The 20,315-nt window shown below is 33.5% G+C and overlaps 1 long non-coding RNA gene across 2 annotated transcripts in view; it reads left to right on the top strand.

The window, feature by feature from the left end:
- The window catches only part of LOC135363961 (uncharacterized), a 101,214-nt gene that overhangs the window by 66,057 nt on the left and 14,842 nt on the right, over window positions 1–20,315 (top strand). The window contains exons 2-5 of one of the 2 annotated variants that reach the window (XR_010410399.1): window positions 14,056–14,211; window positions 16,354–16,431; window positions 17,834–17,917; window positions 18,443–18,472. This is a non-coding gene — a long non-coding RNA (uncharacterized LOC135363961). The remainder of the gene's footprint in view (window positions 1–14,055; window positions 14,212–16,353; window positions 16,432–17,833; window positions 17,918–18,442; window positions 18,473–20,315) is intronic. The other variant, XR_010410398.1, reaches the window with a different exon arrangement.

Consider the following 20,315-nt stretch of genomic DNA (forward strand, 5'->3'; position numbering starts at 1 on the left):
TAGTGTTATTACTTTGTTCCTTTATTCATGATTGAAATAAGATTCATCCATTTGCCTCTACCGCTCAAGGCACCACTGATCACACCCTTGTCTTTTCCAGAAATAGAGAGACTATCTTAAAGGAATTTTTAAAAATCTTCACTATAACTGCCCTGACATTTCAACTATTTTAGGATAAATAGAAAGTTTAAACAGGTTAGTCAATCTTAGTTCTACAGAGAAAATAGAATAAAACAAAAACAATGCTGCTATGACATCAATGTTTTATTGAAGATGGTTTTAATTTCCACTATTTAATGTTTAATGTGGTGTGTCACTGTAGGCATCTTAAAATTATAGCCTATTCTGTGTTCTTCAAATAAAGAAGTCATATATGTTCAAACTTGGCCACAACAATCACACAATTAGAAAACAGTATGAGAACAGGACTTTTGCTGCATCCTACCCACTGGATCCTGGCTACTGCCGTACCCTGTCATTCTGGGCTCATTCTACTGTAACAGTTCTGGCCTCTCTACATTCCCTGGGCCCAAATCACAGCGTGGACCCTAAAGACATAGACCCTGTTTCCATGGGTGATCTCCTCATGCTCACACCTCAGACACTGGCACCACTCCCTCAGCAACAGTGCCTGGGTCCCCAGTGCCTTAGAAGTTGGGCATAGTCCTGATCCTGGGACCCAGCACTACTGCTGCTCTGAGGGCTAATGCACCAGACCAGACAGCTGGAGGAATCCCCTGAACACGGAAGTCCCTCCACAAGCAAAATGGAGAATAGAGGGACCCAAGCAGCCTTTACCAACAAGGGTCCCCAAAAGGCCAAGCCATCCCTTCTACTGCAGACACCTGCATCCTTGGTCACCAAGAACACCAACAGTGACCACAAATGAAGGAACTAAGTGACTACACCACTGTACGTTCCCCATAATCAGAGATGCTGCATCCCATCCAGACAGGGCCTCTGTAGCCATGAGTAGGTGAAACTCAATCCACACTGAAACAAGTTCAAAAAGGGTAGAGGATGGGACTACTTCCTCAGTATCAGCCATATCAACTCAAAACCACTGGAAACATGAGAAAATACGACACCACCAAAGAAATAAAATAATTTTTAGTAACTGACCTCAAAGAATGGCAAGGTACAAATTTACATAAAGAATTCAAAATAATTTTAAGGAAGCTCAGAGAGATTCAAGAGAACACAGACAACTCAATGAACTCTCCCCCTCAAAATAAATAAAAAGTCTTAAAGAAAGAAAAACAAAATGAGGCAAGTAAATGTGTAGAGATTTTGTATATGATGTTTAGCTTAAAATGAACTGTTATGTCTTATTTAAGCCTCATGAAAATTACAGAGCAAAATCTATAGTAGATACACAAAAGACAGAAAAACATCAAAGCATACCACTATAAAAAAGAAAAAATCAATTTACAGTGACAGAAAAAGATACAAAGGAACTACAAAACAATCTGAAAACAAATTAGCATAAAGTCCTTGTCTATCAACAATTACTCCAAATGTAAATGAATTAAATTATCCAGTGAAAAGACACAGAATGGCTGAATAAAAATAAAAAATAAGATCCAACTATATGCTGCATTTAAGGAACTCACGTCAAGGACACGCATAGTGAAAGTCAAAGAATAATAAAAGATATTCCCTTCAAATAAAAATAAAAGAGCACGGGTAGCTATATTTAAATCAGAGAACACAGACTGAATCAAAACCTGTAACAACAGATAAAGAAGGTCATTATATGAGGACAAGGGGGTCGATTCATTAAGAGAATATAACCATTATAAATATGTATATATGCCCAACACTGGAACATCTAAATATATTAAGCAATTAACAGGTCCAAAGACAGAAATAGTTAGCAATAGTAAGAGACTTCAACATGCCACTTTCAACATTGCAGAGATGATCTAGAAATGAAATCAATAAAGAAATAATGGAATTAAACTATACATTAGACCAAATGGAGCTGACAGACATATACAGAATATCCAATAGCAGCAAAATACTCATTTTTCTCATGTGTACAGGAAATATTCTCCAGAAGAGAGATGTTGAGTCACAAAACAAATCTTAACAAATTTAAATTGAAATCATATCAAGTATCTTTTTTGACCACAATGGTATAAAATGAGAAATCTCAATAACATTAGAAAAGCTGGAAAATTAAATATGTGGAAATGAAACCCATTTCTAAATAACAAATGGATCAAAGAATAAATCAAAAGGGAAATCTAAAATATATCTCAACACAAATGAAATACACACACAACCTAATAAAACCTATGGATGCATCAAGGACAGTTTTAAGTGGGAAATTTACAGTAATAAGCACCTACATTAGTATAGAATTGTTGAATCATTATACTGTACCCTGAAACTAACATCACACTGCATGTTGATTATACTTTAATTTAAAAAAAAATCACAAATGATCTAACTTTACACTCAAGGAACTCTAGGAATAAGGAAGGAAATACAGATTAGAGCAGAAATAAATGAAATAGAGATGAGAAAGACAACAGAAAAAAATCAATGAAACTAAAAGTAGGGGGTTTTTTTGGAAAAATAAAATTGACAAACCCTTAGCTAGACCAAGAAAAAGGAGTGAAGAGTCCAATAAAATCAGAAATGAGGGGTGCCTGGGTGGCTCAGTCGGTTGAATGTCTGAATCATGATTTAGGCTCACGTCATGATCTCAACGTCCTGAGACTGAGCGCCCCATTGGGCTCTGCACTCTGCACAGAGTCAGCCTGTCCCTCTCCCTCCTCCTCTGCCCCTCCCCCATGTTTGCTTGCTCTAAAATAAAATCTTTAAAAAAATCAAAAATGAAAAAGAAGACATTACAACTGATACCACAGAAATACCAATGCCAAAAAATTTGATAACATGGAACCTGGAACCAAATGGCTTTACTGGTGAATTCTAGCAACACTTAAGGAAGAATTAATACCAATCTATAGCAAACTCTCTCAAAAAGTTGAGATTGCCCTCATATAAAAGCCAGTAAAAGACAGTTTAAGAAAATTACAGGCCGATATCCCTAATTATCTTAGGTATAAATAATTTATATTATATTATATTATATTATATTATATTATATTATATTAATTCAACAAAATACTAGCAAACTGAATCCTAGAGCACATTACAAGGATCATGTGCCATGATCAAGTGGGATTTATCACTGGGATAAAAGGATGGTTCAAGGGGCGCCTGGGTGGCTCAGTCATTAAGCGTCTGTCTTCAGCTCAGGTCATGGTCCCAGGGTCCTGGGATCGAGCCCCACATCGGGCTCCCTGACCCGCGGGAAGCCTGCTTCTCCCTCTCCCACTCCCCTGCTTGTGTTCCCTCTCTCGCTGTGTCTCTCTCTGTCAAATAAATAAATAAAATCTTAAAAAAAAAAAAAAAGGATGGTTCAATATACACAAAACAGTAAACGTGATATGCCACATTAACTGAATGCAGAAAAATCACATCACCTCAATAGATGCAAATAAGCATTTGACAAAATTCAACATTCTTTCTCATGATAAAACTTCGCAACATATAAGGTATAGAAAGAATGTATCAAAACATGATAAAGGCCATATATGACAAGCCCATAGCTCAAAGATTTTCCTCAAACATCAGGAACAAGACAAGGATGCTCACTTTCACCAGTTTTATTAAACATAGTTCTACAAGTCCTAGCCAGACCTATGAGGCAGAAAAATAAGTGGCATCCAAGTCAGAGAGAAGTAAAATGATCTCTGTTTGTAAATGACATGATTTTTTTATATATAGAAAACCTTACAGGCTCCACCAAAAACTATTAAATTCAGTAAGGTTTCAGGATACAAAAATCAACATACCAAAATAAGCTATATTCTATACAATAACAGTGAGCTATCTGAAAGAGAAATCAAGAGAACCACTTGATGGCATCAAGAACAATAGAAAACTTAGGAATTAATTAAACAAGGAGGTTAAATATCTGTACACCGAAAACAAGATTTTGATCAAAAAAATTGAAGATACAAGTAAATGAAAAGATATCCCATGCCTTAGATTGGAAGAATTAATACCTTTAAAGTCTTTGTGACACAAAGTGATCTACACATTCAGTGCAATCCCTATTAAAATTCCAATGGCATTTTTCACAGAAATAGAAAAACATTCTAAAATTCATCTGAAACCACAAAAGATCCCAAATAGCTAAAGTGATGCTGAGAAAGAAAAGCAAAGCTGGAGACATTATGCTTCCTGATTTCCAACTATATTGCAAAGCTACTGTAATCAGAACATTATAAAACTGTCCTGGCATAAAAACAGGTACACAGACCAAGGACAGAATAGAAAGCCAAGAAATAAACCCACACATATATACTCAGCTAGTCTTTGACAGGGTGCCAAGAACCCATAATGAAGAAGGGATAGTCTCTTCAATAAACACTGTTGGGAATCTGGATATCCACATGCAAAAGAATGAAACTGGAGCCCTATCTTACATCATTTTCATCAACAAACACCAATCTTGAAATGGATTAAAGACTTAAATTTAAGACCTGAAACCATAAAACTCCCAAAAGAAAACCTATGGTAAAAACTCCCTGACATTGGTCTGGGCAATGACTTTTTTGGATATGTTGCCAAAAATACAGACAACAAAGGCAAAAATAAACAAATGGGATTATCTCAAACTAAAGCTTCTGCACAGCAAAGAAAACCAACAAAATAAAAAGCTAACCTATGGAATGGGAGGAAATGTTTGAAACCATACATCTGATAAAGGGTTCACAACCAAAATCTTTAAGAAACTCATATAATTCAACAGGAAAAAAAAAAAGATTTAAAAATGGGCAAAGGACATGAATACACATTTTTCCAAAGAAGACATACAAATGGCCAACAAAAAAGAGGGTCTATGAGTGGATGCTCAACAATTCTATCAAGGAAATGCAAATCAAAACCATGAGGAAGTACCGTTTCATACCTGTTAGGATAGCTATTATCAAAAAGCTGAAAGATTATCAAGTGTTAGGATGTTGAGAAAAGGGAACCTTTGTACACTGTAAGAATGTAAATTTATCCCATTTCATGAATGTGATTCTTTATGGAATTACAAATACATGTAAAAAAGAAAGCATGATTCATTTAACTACTTTTTTGAAGATCAATCTTTTTTCTGAATGAACTGAGTGATCAAAAATCACATTTTTAGAGAGGTATTACCAATAGGTCTAAAACATGTCCTTGCTGTCAGAGTTCTTATAATTTTGTCTTTAGTCTGAGCCTAGTAGTATAATCTTTATGCTATGAAAATGTCCTAATTTGTCTTGCCAATATTCATTAATTAAATTTTGACAGGGATACCTAACTACCTATTAACCCCAAACTAAATCTGAAAATTCTATACCATACAATGGACTATAATTTCTATAATCTCAACTCCATTGGTTCCTAGGTGCTTAATCTCTTTGACCTCTTTGAAATATATTTGTGATGTTTATCTGGGCAATATTCATTAAGATAATTTCACAGCATAAAGATTATAATACTAGGCTCGGACCAAAAACAAAATTGTAAGAACTCTGATAGCACTATTATCTACAGCTCTAGCGAGAAGAATAAAAATCTGATTTAAATAACGGATGATACCCATATGGAAATCTGCACTACTGCCATCTGGAGAAATTGTCTATGTAAAAGAATAAATTTTTAATTGCATTTAGACTCCTACGTAGCTACGTTGTCTAATGCTTATTTTTATGTCATTAAATATTTAATTTTCACATAAAACACATTTTCCTCATAAACTCCATAGTACGATACTCAATGAGAGTTCTTTTTTGAGATATAAATTTCCCATACCTATCTATCATATTTTCTGTTTTGATGAAAGGTTTTTGAATATTATTTGCCATTGTTAATTTCTTATGTAAAATACTTGAAAAATTGCTGTGGGTTCTGTTACTGGATTTTGCTATTTGTTGTGTTTAGTTTACTTCCTTGGCAAAAAGTTAAGTATTATTTTTAGAGTAGAAAAAAATAAATGAAAAAATTGGGACCCCAGATTTTAATAGTTTACTGAATTTTTTCACAGGGAGGTAGGTTTTTGAAAACATACTTGTATCATATTCTTCTATACTCCTAATGATAAATTTAGAAAAGATAACTCAGAGTCATCAGGCTATATTTCCATTAAAATTCACTTGAGTATTCACTAAAAGTATTCTTGCTCATATACACTCTAATATATGTTTTAACTTAGAAGAGAGGTTTACATTTAAATTGAGAAGAGCAGAACCATTAATATAAATGGAGAAAGAAAGGAGATACATAATGGCAAAATGGGAAATAGGCAAATGTCATTAAGGCATAAAATTCCATGTGTGTGTGAGAGAAATCACTGTGTAACACCAAGCAAAATTGGTCTGTCAATAAAATTAGGTCAGAAAGTTTTTTAGATCTTACATATAAGGGAATCACAAGATCATAGAATTCAGTTTTAGGAATGATGTTTTTTTCTCCTAAAAAATGTTTTTATCCATGAATTTCTGAAGCTTTTAGAAAGAACAATTTATCTCATAACATTAGTATCAAAGAAGAACTAAAAGTATGAAAGTTACTTATTGGAATGGTCATAAAGCTCTTTTCAAAACTGTATTTTTTTTTCCTACACTTACCAAAGTTGCTTTAAAACAAGGGTAAAAAGCCATAAAAAAATATGCAGCTATGATTATGTACCATAAAAAGTATGCAATTGGAAAAACAGGATAGTTAGAGAAGAAAAATAATAGAATAATCACATAATCAAATCATACTCTTCATGTCCTTTTAACATAATGTGCTGTTTTCCCTTACTGCCTAAGCAAGTCTCTTGAACTCCCAGATAAAAAAGTAAGCAATGTGATAGGGATTTATAAACCTCCAGGAAATTGTTTGATTGTATCAATAAAAGAAATAAGCTCTAGATATTTTACAGACTAGAAATCCAGTTTTCAGGGGTGTTACGGAAGAGGTCTTCCAAGATGAGACACTACCTAATAGTTAATATAGCCCACAGAAATATCTAGGCTGAAGATCTTAGGGTAAGAAACACATTTGTTATTAATTGGAAGGTAAATTCACCCTGCAAAAAGGACATTGGAAGACATAAGAAGAATTGATTGTCCAGACTTTATTACATCTAAAACAACATTGAAATGGGCCCTGTTTTTTGTTTGTTTGTTTGTTTGTTTTAGGGTTGTAGTATTTTTTTTTTTAAGATTTTATTTATTTATTTGACAGAGAGGGACACAGCGGGAGAGGGAACACAAGCAGGAGGAGTGGGAGAGGGAGAAGCAGGCTTCCCGAGGAGCAGGGAACCTGATGCTGGGCTCAATCCCAGGGTCCTGGGATCATGACCTAAGCCAAAGGCAGACCCTTAATGGCTGAGCCACCCAGGCGCCCCTAGGGTTGTAGTTTGTTAAGTGCTTTTAGAACAACAAAGTAGAAATTACTTTTGAGAATGTCTAAAAAAAATTAGTTACCAAAATTTAACTACTTATTCCAACTGAAGAAATTTTATGGGACTAAGCAGGTTATATGTTAATATTAGTAGAAAGCTCAACAACAACAGATTGGGATCATGAAGACCCACAGTATTAACTTAGAGATCCTCAGATGGTTGCTGATCTTAGCTGGGCAAATCAGTGGAATAAGCCTAAGGCAGAATTGAGACTGGAAATAAGAGGTCAAATAATAATAATATCCAAACAAAATCAGCATCTGATAGAATAGCAATCTAGACCAATTTTTTGTTTGTTTTCCTTCTAGGAAGTGTGTGTTAACATGTGTCCATTAATTATTGATTGAATAAAAGCCATCGCCACATTACGCTAGGCACTGAGGAGATGATATAAACACAACAGTTTCTGGATTCAAGACAGTAATTTCAAAGTGAAAATGCATATGCAATAAATGACAGAATGTAAAAGTCTCATTAATTATGCAAAAATCTTTAATCAATTTCCTCTCAGTTTAACCCTGGGTGATTTGAAGGTCAGTTATAAAAAATAAATTATTTTTAAAAAATAATTTTAACTATACTAAAATGAAATTGAGGAAAAATCTAGTGTCTACATAAGAATAGCAATATAAACTTATTTTTTGCCGCATAAAAAAGTTCACCTTATACACTGGGATGAATCAGGGTTATTCATTTATATTTGACAACTAGACATCCCAGGTATTGTTTTATTAAACATTGATAATATATCTATAATGTCCTAAACTATGCCTTGTTTATGAAGAAATGAAATTTATTCTTTCTGGAATTTATCCTACTCTAAATGTTTAAGATTTATAACTATTTTATAATTAAAAACAGTGGAGGGATTTTTAAATATTCTGATGCTATAAGTATGAAATGAAACATATACTGCTTTTGATTTTTGTATTAGGTACGACACAAATATTAAAAAGCTCATCAATTTCTTAATAAAATTAAAGAGAAAATACAGCTTTTTCTAGTCAGTAATTGGAGATTTTATATAAAAAGTTGGTAAACAGAGAGATGGGATCATCTCTCAATTTTTGTCAAATTTTCATAGGGATATCACATATATATATATATATATATACAGCTTTAAAAGTCAACTATATTAACCAGACAGGTCAAAAATCTTGCCCTATAATGTCCTTCTTTGCCACCAATATAAAAACAAACATGGTCGTATACATAAATTAGTATACCAGTAAAGTAAAGGAAAGCCATGACACAAAAGAACATAATTGTTCTTGGTAATGAGGACCCAGAAATATCCAATGTGTCATCTTAAAGAAGATACTCTATGAAATTTACCTTTAAAAAACTTTGATATTACAAATAAAATGATTTCTTAACTGGTAAACAATATTTCGCTAAGAATATAAGGGAGCCAGCAAGCCAAACATAAAGATAACAGAGCATTATAAATGTATGATAATAGAAAGCCAAATTAACATTTTACAAATGATAGTGAAAAAGTTGTATATTTAATATAAGAGTTGCATACCAAAGTGATTTTAGTGAAAATAAGAAAAGCCACATATATGAAATGATCAATATGGGTGAAATTTTGATACAAACAAAAATTCATGAATATATAAATCCAACAGAAATTTAAATCAGACGGTTGATATAACCCAAATTACACCAAGATGTATAGGACTAGAAAATATAGGATAATTATTTTGGAGTGGGGGGGAATCACAGGATGCAGAGAAGATTGCTGTGTAATTATCACGTCAAATCTAGAATATAATTATACTTCGCATTATTTGAAAATAACATGAAATAGTTTACTTAAAAAAACAAATTTCTTAAATTTATAAATACATACCATGTTCTAAAAGGAGTTTATGGTTGAACAATATGTACAAAACATATATATAGCCATTAGACTAAAGTCTTTACTAAATATCAAAAACAGCTTGAGAGAGATTGGGAAGACAAAATCATGATTATAAACAATAACGTCCATACATAAAAATGCAAATATACTACATAGGCTAATCTGTGTACTGAATTTTAATTAAAACAAAATATGTTTTGGTGTTTGCCTCTGCTTCTAGGATGAGCTCTAGGAAAGCTTATATTATTTTTTTTAAAGATTTTATTTATTTGAGAGTAAGAGAGGGGTGAGACTCCCCACTTAGCAGGGAACCAGACATGGGGCTGGATCCTGGGACTCTGGGATCATGACCTGAGCCAAAGGTAGACGCTTAACCGACTGAGCCACCCAGGCGCCCCAAAACTTGTTATATTAAATAGAAATCTTTCCTTTTGTTATTCCCTCTATCCCCCATTCCTTTAGAGGTATTTAAACCAATCTCATCACAATTTCTCAAGAATTTTATCCTAATATATTTTCTGTATCTTCTCTCTTCTCATTAATTAATGCTGTCTCGGTAACACTGCCTAAGAGCTATATCCTTAAAATCTCTATTCACTGCAGTCAAGAAAAAAATAATATGAACCTACTGGATGCTTCATATTAGGCTAATCATTATATGTTACATTGCATCTCCCTTAAAATGAAAATACCATGAGTGCATAAAAGTGGTAGAGCTCAAAAGCCCAGACTTTTTTGCAAGTGAAGGAAACCATCAATAAAATGAAAAGGCAACTTACTGAATGGGAAATGATATTCCCAAATGGTAAATCTGATAAGGGGTTAATATTCAAAATATATACAGAACTTAGACAACTCAACACCAAAAAAAAACCCCCAAAAACAACAATTAAAAAAGTAGGCAGAGGACCTGAAAAGACAATTTTCCAAAGATATACAGATAGCAAACAGACACATGAAGAGATGTTCAACATCACTAATCATAAGGAAAATGCAAATCAAAACCACAATGAGATATCACCTTACAACTGTCAAAATGACTAAAATGAGAAAGACAAGAAATAACAAGTGTTGGCAAGGATGTACAGAAAAAGGAACTCACATGCATTTATTGGTGGGAATGTAAAATGGTGCAGCCGCTATAGAAAACAGAATGGAGTCTCCTCAAAAATTTAAAAAATAGAAATGCCATCCGATCCAGTAACTCCACTACTGGGTATTTACCCAAAGAATACAAAAACACTAATTCAAAAAGAGATATGCGCCCTTATGTTTATTGCAGCATTATTCAAAATAGCCAAGATATGGAAGCAACCCAAGTGTCCACTGATATATGAATGGATAAAGAAGATTTATACACACACACACACACACACACACACACACACACACAGAGGAATATTACGCAGCCATAAAAAAGGATGAGATTGTGCAATCTGAGACAACGTGGATGGACCTAAACAGTATTGTGTTAAGTAAAATAAGTCAGAGAAAGACAAATGCCTTATGAGTCCACTCATAAATGGAATCCAAAAAAAGAAAAAAAAAGAAAAGCAGAATCAGAACTATAAAACAGAGAACTGATGTTTGCCAGAAAGGAAGGAGCGGGGGTTTGGATAAAATACGTAAAGCAGAGAGGGAGATACAGACCTCAACTTTATTCCCATACATAAGTCATGAGAATAAAAAGCAGAACATAAGGAACACAGTCAGTGATACTGTATTAGCAATGTAATGGAATAAAAACAGTAGCTAAACTTGTGGAGAACATAGCATAAAGAATAAATTTGTCAAATCACTAAGTTGTACATGTGAAGCTAATGTAACAGTGTGTGTCAACTATATTCAAACTTAGAAAATAAAAAAAATGTCTAAATAAATTAATTTAATGAAAAAAATGTCTGTTAATGAAACAAGGAAAAAAAAAGAATACAGAGTCCAGAAAGTACAGAGAAAGAGAAAGAAATCCTGTTACAGACTGACTAAAGAATTTAATTATAAAAAGGTGTAACTGAACTAGAAGAGCACATAAGACTATATAAACTCAGATAAAGAACATGACAAAATATTAAATAATATAATTATGAAAGGTATAAAAATGTATGAAATGGAAAAGTTTACGTAAGATCAAAGTTCTTAAGTCAATGAACAGAAAAGAATAAGTTTCAAAATATTAAACAATTATGAATTTCTGATGACGACAGAGAAATTTAAAAAAACAGGTAATAATTTGGAAAAAATATTACCAACATACTAAAAAATCAGGGGGTAAAGGAGGGATAGCTGCATAAAGTCACTAAGTATTTTCATTTCTTTAAAAGGTATGCTCATTATCTTTTACTTGGTTTCTGTATATATATAAATAGATTCTTAGAAATTTATAGTTTTATTTTTTTTAAGATTTTATTTATTTGTGAGAGAGAGAGTGCACACAAGCAGGGGGAGGGGCAGGCAGAGGGAGAAGCAGGCTCCCTGCTGAGCAAGGAGACCCATAAAGGCATAAGGGACTCAGTACCAGGACCTTGGGATCAGGACCTGAGCGGAAGGCAGATGCTTAACCAACTGAGCCACCCAGGCGTCCCAAGTTTATTTTTTAATATCTGCTATGTACAAAGTTAACCCTGTGGCAGACAGAAATTTTATGTAACACTTTTTAATCCTCATTTTCTTAAGAAAGGTAATTTGATAGATAATTAGGTGGGAGGGGTCATAGGCCAAAAAAAATGAAAATACACAAATGTACATAAAAATGTTGATCTGCAGAAGTAAATAGGATAGTTCAATATAAGACAACAGAATGCAACACAGGTAGTTATTTTAGTATGTATTAAGATTTATAATACCCAGTGTGAGTGAGGATGTCAGGAGACTTCTATTCTCATACCCCATTAGAGTATAATTTGGAGGATGCTATTTGGAAAATGAGGTCAGATTCTGGCAGAATTAAAAGCTGTACTTATTTTCTTTCAGCTCTTCTACCTTTAGAAATGTGTCCAATAGAAATAGTTGTTGTGGATGCTTGGGTGGCTCAGTCAGTTAAGCATCTGCCTTTGGCTCAGGTCTTGATCCCAGGGTGCTAGGATCAAGGCCCGCATTCGGCTCCCTGCCCAGTGGGGAGCCTGCTTCTCCCTCTCCCACTGCTGCTCCCCCTGCTTGTGCACTCTCTTTCTCTGTCAAATAAATAAAATCTTAAAAAAAAAAAGGAAAATAAATGTTGTTGCTAAAAAAAATAAGAGAAACATTTGTTGCTTATACTAACAGAAAAAAAATATACCCAATATAAATGTACTTTCGGAAGGAATAATTTAATATATACTAATTTCTGCCAAGTACTAGCATGTAAACTTGAGCAAGCACTTAACCTGTTTACATTCCAGTTTTCTTTTCTGAAAGATGAGTTAATATTAATGAGGGGAAACTCTCATAGGTTATTAATATTAAATGAGTTAAGTGTTCTGCACTTATTAGTGTTCTGCAAATACTACGTAGAGCTGAGCCAGCCTTACCTGTAAACATATGGACAATGTGGAGGGAATGATAGAGGAACATGATGGAGGGAAACTGGTCATGAAAGAGCTAATGTACCAGAGGTGACCATGTACCTTGGCCCCCAGTATATTTTGGGATCTCCTCATTACAGCAGTGTAGCTTTTCCTTTAGTAAAATTACTATTCCATTTTCATGTTTGTTTATGTATGTATGTTTTGTCAGTCAGTGGATAAAATTTTAAAAATCAAACTGCTAACTGTAGTTTCTTCTCAGCAGGAAAACAGTGCTACGGGTAAAAGTGAACTTGAATTTTTAACTCTGTGCATTTTAAGTTTTTTATTTTTTTCTAATAAAGACCTTTTTTAATAACATAAAAACAATGGAAAGAATATGGAATAACATACTAATTGCCCAATTATCTAGAATTTTATAGAACATGTCTAATTTTTATAGGAACCATGTAAGTTACAGGCAATGTGTGTTTTTTTTGTTTTTTGGTTTTTGTTTTTTTTTTTACTAATGAGGATGTGGAGAATCAGAGATTTAACTATTTTAAAATTACTCTGAGAATATATGTTTAAACTGGGACATAAACCTGGGTCACTGAATTTAGGGCTCATCTTCTTTTACTATGTGCTAAATTTAAGTTTCCTTTAAATTAACTGTGTTCTTAACTTAGTGTTAAAAGTCTTTTATGAGGGTGTTTAGTCTCATTTTGTGATAATGTCTTCATTTTCATTATTTAATACATTTATTAGGACATCTTTATTCAATTTTCATTTCGTACTTGGCACTGTCCTACATCCTAAGAATTCAGAACTAAGTATTAGTACAGTGCTACTTCTTAAGAGGCTGGGCCTCTGACAGCTCAATAAATTATCAGTCTCAAATTGATAGATACAATGTTACATACGTCTCTATTAACATTATGATGATTCAAATTATCCAAGTTTCAAAATTCCTTAAAAAAAAAACAACAGCATAAGATTGAATTGGCAAAAGGAGGAAATGTCATCAATAAGCCTAAACTAAGGAAAATTGCTTAGAACATTTTGAAAACACGCATTTCTTTTCCCCTATCATTGGAGCATTCTGCTAACGCTGGACAATTCTGGAGAACCAACAAATGACATTAGTGCTTCATTTAAAAATCAATATCCATGTTCATGTTATGAATTTCAATGGTTTTTAGGTATGGGTCTCTCAAAAAGCTAATTCCTCAGATGTGCTCCTGAAGATAGTGCTAACAGATGGAACTGAGCTATCAACACCAAGTGACAACAATGTCTGATCTTATTTTATATCCTCAAATTATACAAAAGAAGAGAAAGCAGAGAACAAAAAAGTGGTATGTGTTAACCAGAAATTGTTTTGCTATTTCTGATTTTCATTTAGTTCATTCCATACCAGCCATTATTGTAAAAGTAAGTACTGGCTCATTACATTTGGAAATGTTAAGAAAGTTATTAACATTCCATGACATAACATGGGAAAGTATATTTGAAGCTTTTTAAAATTTGCAGCTTTGGGCCAACATCAGAAGAGTTTACACTTCTCACACTCATCTAAAATCTAAAGAAGGCTTGTATGCTTCCATGAGGATCATATCATTTAAGTTCAGGAAATGATTTCTCCTCATAGTCACAGCAGTACAATTAGATGAAATGCATAGGAACGCATTCTGAGACCTCTCAGCCTCACCAGTAATCCAATCACTGAACAGTATGCAAATGACCTAACAGGAATACAATCAGAACTACAAGAGCAACTAATTTCCATTTCTATTACTGCTTAATGAGATTGTGCTGTAATTTTAAGGCAGTGGAAACCTCCAGGAAGGGTTTTTCTTTTTTCTTCTTCTTCTTCTTCTTCATTTCTTTTTGCTTTATTGCAACTACTTCCTCCAATTAGACCAAGTGAGAAATTATTGCCTTATCTGATTCCAGGACTACAAAATGTTTCTAAAATAAGTTTTTCTCCTTACGAGTGTTTTTTGAAGTTTGCTAACATAAGAATTAAAAAGTGTAGCCATAACAATCTTGATTTTCTTCACTGTACTTATAAGTGTGATATTTAACAATCTAGATTCTAAGAGACCTCCTTGATCTATATCCTATCACTTAGCCTGTCAACTCTTCTAAGATTAAAATACCTTCCAGAGAAAGTTACTTCTTAGGCACTGAAATTCAGTGTGTAGAAAAGTTCTTTCCAGGTATCTTAGTTAAGGCTAGTGTAGGACACAATCATGAAAATCACTTAACATTTGAAGTGAAAGGACACTTAGAAATTATATCCACTCACTAGATTTCTCCTTCATTCTACAAATGAGATGCAAAAAGGTTAAAATTATCTACCCAATGGTTCAGAGAGCTGCTGATGGAGCTACCTATCATGTCTCCTGACTTGGAGTTAATTAGGTTTGCATTTCTGTTTTCTTCTCTAACTTCCATTCTTTCCTTCCTTGCATTATGACTCCATAGTATTAATAGTTACTAAAGTATTTAATCTCTATGAATTTATGCTATATGAATTATGCTTAGTGCTTTTTCTATTTTTAATCCTTAAAACAGCCAGTGGAATGGGTGCAATTATTTACCCCTTTTTATAGATAATACAATCTGGAAAGTTTAAGGGACTTTCCTAAAGTTGTTCAGTAAATGATGTTATGAGGAAAATAAACACATATCTGTATGACCCAAGGCCAAAGCTCTTAAGCACAACTGGAAATTACTCCAGTAATATTCCATGTGCTTACATTGCTCTATCTCCTGGATCCAGATATTTCACTTCCCTGTAAGGGTCACCCAAAACTAACTTTTAAAAGTACTCTTATTAACTAATTCACCATAAGGAATGATGAATGATGGTAACAATGTATTATCTTTCTGGGGATATTTGATTTTTATCAAAGGGACAATGTTATAAGCCAGAAATTTAAAATTTTAGTGTTAGAAATTCACCCTTCAGTGATTGGTTGTTAAAAAAAAAAGACTTAGGGTCAAGAGAACCTTTGTTGTGTCCTTGATTTATTGCCTCTCATGGAATATGATGAAATGAAACCAGGTTTTAGAAATATAGTTTATTTCTAACTGACTCCAAACTCATTGGATGGAGGATTCGGGGAAGCTTATATTTTTGAGCCTCAATTTTCTTTGGAAAAAGTTTGGACATAATAATGCACCCAATGTATAGAATTATTAAATTATATTTTATAACCATTTCATTCATTGAATGGGGAGATTAAGGATACAATAAATAATTTAATTTTCTAAATTTAAAGGTCTTTTTACTTAAGTCATAGATTTTTAGAGAAAACGAGACAATCCCTATGATCTAGTGATGTTGAGATTTTTCCTCTAAGGTGATTTGATGATGCAGTGGGAATGGAAGATGGATAGTGGGTCTGAAATGGCTCTCCCATCTCCATCCACACATCACTCAGTTAATCTCCGATTTTATATAATAAACATGTATTTCATTCTTACATTAGATTTCACTTTAAGAACGAAACCCATGGCTAAAAATAACTTGAAATTCATCGATTTTGTACAAATCCTTTACTTTACAGGTAAGCAAAATACCTTAATAATTTTCTACATCCTATAATATACTCTATTGTACAAAATACATGTTTCAACAAAACTGTTCAAATCAGTCTATGTTATCAGTTTTGTACCCATGTTTTTTGTATAAGATATTTTATAGGAACTTATTCTCTTCAATATTGTTTAAAATATGTTAAGTTCGGGCGCCTGGGTGGCTCAGTTGGTTAAGCGACTGCCTTCGGCTCAGGTCATGATCCCAGGGTCCTGGGATCGAGTCCCGCATCGGGCTCCCCCTGCTCGGCGGGGAGCCTGCTTCTCCCTCTGCCTCTGCCTGCCACTCACCCTGCTTGTGCTCTCTCTGTCAAATAAATAAATAAAATCTTAAAAAAAAAAAAATGTTAAGTTCAGTACATGGTTTTGTAAACTCCAAAAAATATATACCCTTTTTTCTCGCAATAATGTATATATTTTTTTCTCTTTTAAAAAGAAAACTCTCGGGGCGCCTGGGTGGCTCAGTCGTTAAGTGTCTGCCTTCGGCTTAGGTCATGATCCCGGGGTCCTGGGATCGAACTCTGCATCGGGCTCTCTGTGGGAAGCCTGCTCTGCCTCTCCCACTCCCCCTGCTTGTGTTCCCTCTCTCGCTGTGTCTCTCTCTGTCAAATAGATAAATAAAATCTTTAAAAAAAAGAAAAAGAAAACTCTCAAAAATATCTAATAGCTATTCATGATTTTCACTACAGAGCCCTTTAATCTTTCTACCCGAAGTGGCTTACTGTATCTTAATCACTGTTTATTTTAAAACAGTAAACTTATTCCTCATAAACTTTTTATAATTATAATTCTAAATACTGTATTCACAGAATCTAAATACTTTGAATTGTTATTAACCAATTTCAGTTTTAACTGAGTCAGTATTATACAATATTAATTTGGCTTTTAATAATATACTAAGAACATTATGAAAACTTAAATCAACTATAGGTTATTCTAATACTACATGAAATATTAATTATAAATTTGTTATTAAAATCTTTAGGTGGAACAATGAAGAACTTTTATTGTATGACAGAGAATCCACGCTTAGAAATTTTTGTTAGAAATTCTGATTTTGTGTTTATTGTTCCTATCTTTTTGGTTATGCTTTCATGAAAAATGTAATATCCTTAGATAATATATTAAGTTTTTATTTTTTTTATATTCTTACAATTTGCTACATGTAATTTTCTGGGCCTCATAATTTATGTTCAACAGTTACTCTAATATTCATCCACGCTCTTAAAGGCAACTGTAGGATTCCATTATACCACAATGTATTTGTATATTCATTTGTCAGTGTACAGTGGGATTCTGTTCAGTGTTTTACCGTCAAAAAAAAGATAGTAAAATGTTAAATGATCATCTGTATATATTTATACATGTTTGCAGGCATGCATGTGCAAAATGTTGCTAATTATATACCTCAAAATGGAACTGATGTCTCAGAGGATATATAAATCTCAAACAAAAAAGGTAAATTGTCTTCCAAAGTTCTTGTATCAATTTCAGTTAACACCAGCAGTACCCAAAGGTTTCTTAAGTACTATGTTCTTCAAATCTTTCTATATTATCAGATGCCTTCATTTTTATCCATCTGGTAGATTATAAAATAATATCTCACTGTGGTTTTCTACTCCACTGGTTATCATGAGATAGAACATTGTTTCTAATGTTTTGGGGCTATATTTATTTCTTCTATTAAATGCATCTTCGTATCTCCTGACCACTTTATATTAATTCGAACTTTAAAACATTTTTTACAGAAATTATATATTCTGGATATTATTCCTGTGTCAATTAGAAGTGTTATGATTTCTTTGTCCTAGGTTATAAATTTCCCTTATACTTTTAACTGTATCATTTGAGGCATACAAGCTAACTTCTATTCCTAATATACAAAGACATTTTATAATGAGTAGATGCTTTTATCACATATTTATTCTTATTGACATGTTTTACATATTTTTTCCCTTTAATCTGTTATACTTTCTGTATTAGCGTTCTCCTAAGAAGCCGAAGGAGAGAAAGGTAAATATCTACATATATAACATCTATCTATCTGTCTAGAGAGCTTTTTAAGGAATTGGCTTATCTGACTGTGGAGGCTGGCAAAACTGGAGACCTAGGGAAGAGCTGATGTTGCAGTTCCAAAATCCAAAGGCAGTCTGCTGGCAAATTCCCTCTTCCTTGAAAGAGTATTATGGACTTTAATTGACCAGATCAGGGCATACCCAGTTAGGACTACAACATATGAATTTTGAAGGGGTACAATTCAGCCTATAACACTTTCCATATGTTTCTGGAGTAAAGGAAACTAAGTCATATTTATATGAATATTTTTATCACATAGTTTATAAAATGTGTGTATGCATATGTATGTATGTATGTGTGTGTGAATACGGGGCATAATAAGACAGTATAACATTGTAATTAAGAACAAGGAGCCTAATTGCCTGCTTTTGCATCTAAGACACACCACTTATAACATGTGATTTACAGATGGATAGTTTTTAGAGTGAGATTTAATATATGCTAAATACTCAGTGTTTTCTAGAAAGTTGATAAGGGTGATGATAACATATTTATAAATTTGTAGCATATTTGAGATTTTTTGCATTATTTTGTCCACCATATTGGCCTGAATGGTAGACAAAATAATGGCCACCCCAAAATGTTCATCTCCTAATATGTGGAACCTGTAAATATGTTCTGTTACATGGCAAAGGAGAATTAAGGTAGCAGATGCAATTAAGGTTGCTAAGCAGCTGATGTTAAATTAGGGAGATTATACTGGATTATCCAGGTGGACCCAGTGTAATCGCAATGGTCCTTAGATGTGGAAGAGGGAGGCAGAAGACCCAGAGTGATGCAGTGTAAGAAAGGCTCAACCATATAGTGCTGGCTTTGAAAATGCGAGGGGTCTATGAGCAGGCAATGTGTGTAATTACTAGAAGCTGAAAAAGAGAAGAAAATGGAATTTCCTGTAGAACGTCCTGTAAAGAATGCAGCTCTTGATTTTAGCTCAGTGAGACCTATTTTGGACTTGTGACCTAAAATCTGTAAAATAATTAGTGTTCTTTAACCCACTAAATTTTTGGAACTTACTACAGCAGCCATAGGAAACCACTGCAGATTTCAGAGCTTCAAAGTGGGATGCTGCTATACCAAATACCTGCAAATGTGGAGGTGGCTTTGAAGTTGGGCAGTGGGCAGAGGCTATGATATTAGGGAACAAGGCTTAGATAGCCTTGAACAGATGAGTAGAAATAAGAATGTTAACCATTCTGCTGGTGAAGACTCAGAGGAAGTGAGGACCATGGTAGAGAAAACATTATTGGCATCATGTTTCACATTAGGATTAATACAGTTTTTGCATTATAGAATTGCCATCTAGTTAAGTAAAATGTGTTCACATAACTTTTAGGGAGTGGAATAGGTGATGTATAGGGTTTAAAGGGTAAAAAATCAATGCCTATTTAAGTGCATATTAGGTCATTTTTACTTCACTAATTAGCACAATAAGGTATCACTCCATGTTAGTACAACAAGAGTTGCCCATCAGTCCACACCTTGCAGGATGTCATCTATGCCCCAAATCCTGTTCTTTAGCTTCTCCAGGCATTTTCTGGCTAGTCCTTTAACCATAACTTAACTATAATCTGTATCTTTCTTTACATTCTTCAGCATAATTACAATAGCTCCTTTAAAATCCTTATCTGTTAATTCTAACGTGGTTATCTCAAGGTTGGGCTCACATCACTTCCATTGATGATATATCAAGTACAACAGAGGACATATGACTATATTTCTTCTGTTCTATTTGCCCGAAATACTAGGACTTTAATCTTGTATCAAGACCACCTTTGGAGTT

Source organism: Mirounga angustirostris, unplaced genomic scaffold (genome assembly GCF_029215605.1).
Source record: "Mirounga angustirostris isolate CCGP_5_RB_7025 unplaced genomic scaffold, mMirAng1.0.hap1 SCAF_4, whole genome shotgun sequence".
NCBI lineage: Eukaryota > Metazoa > Chordata > Mammalia > Carnivora > Phocidae > Mirounga > Mirounga angustirostris.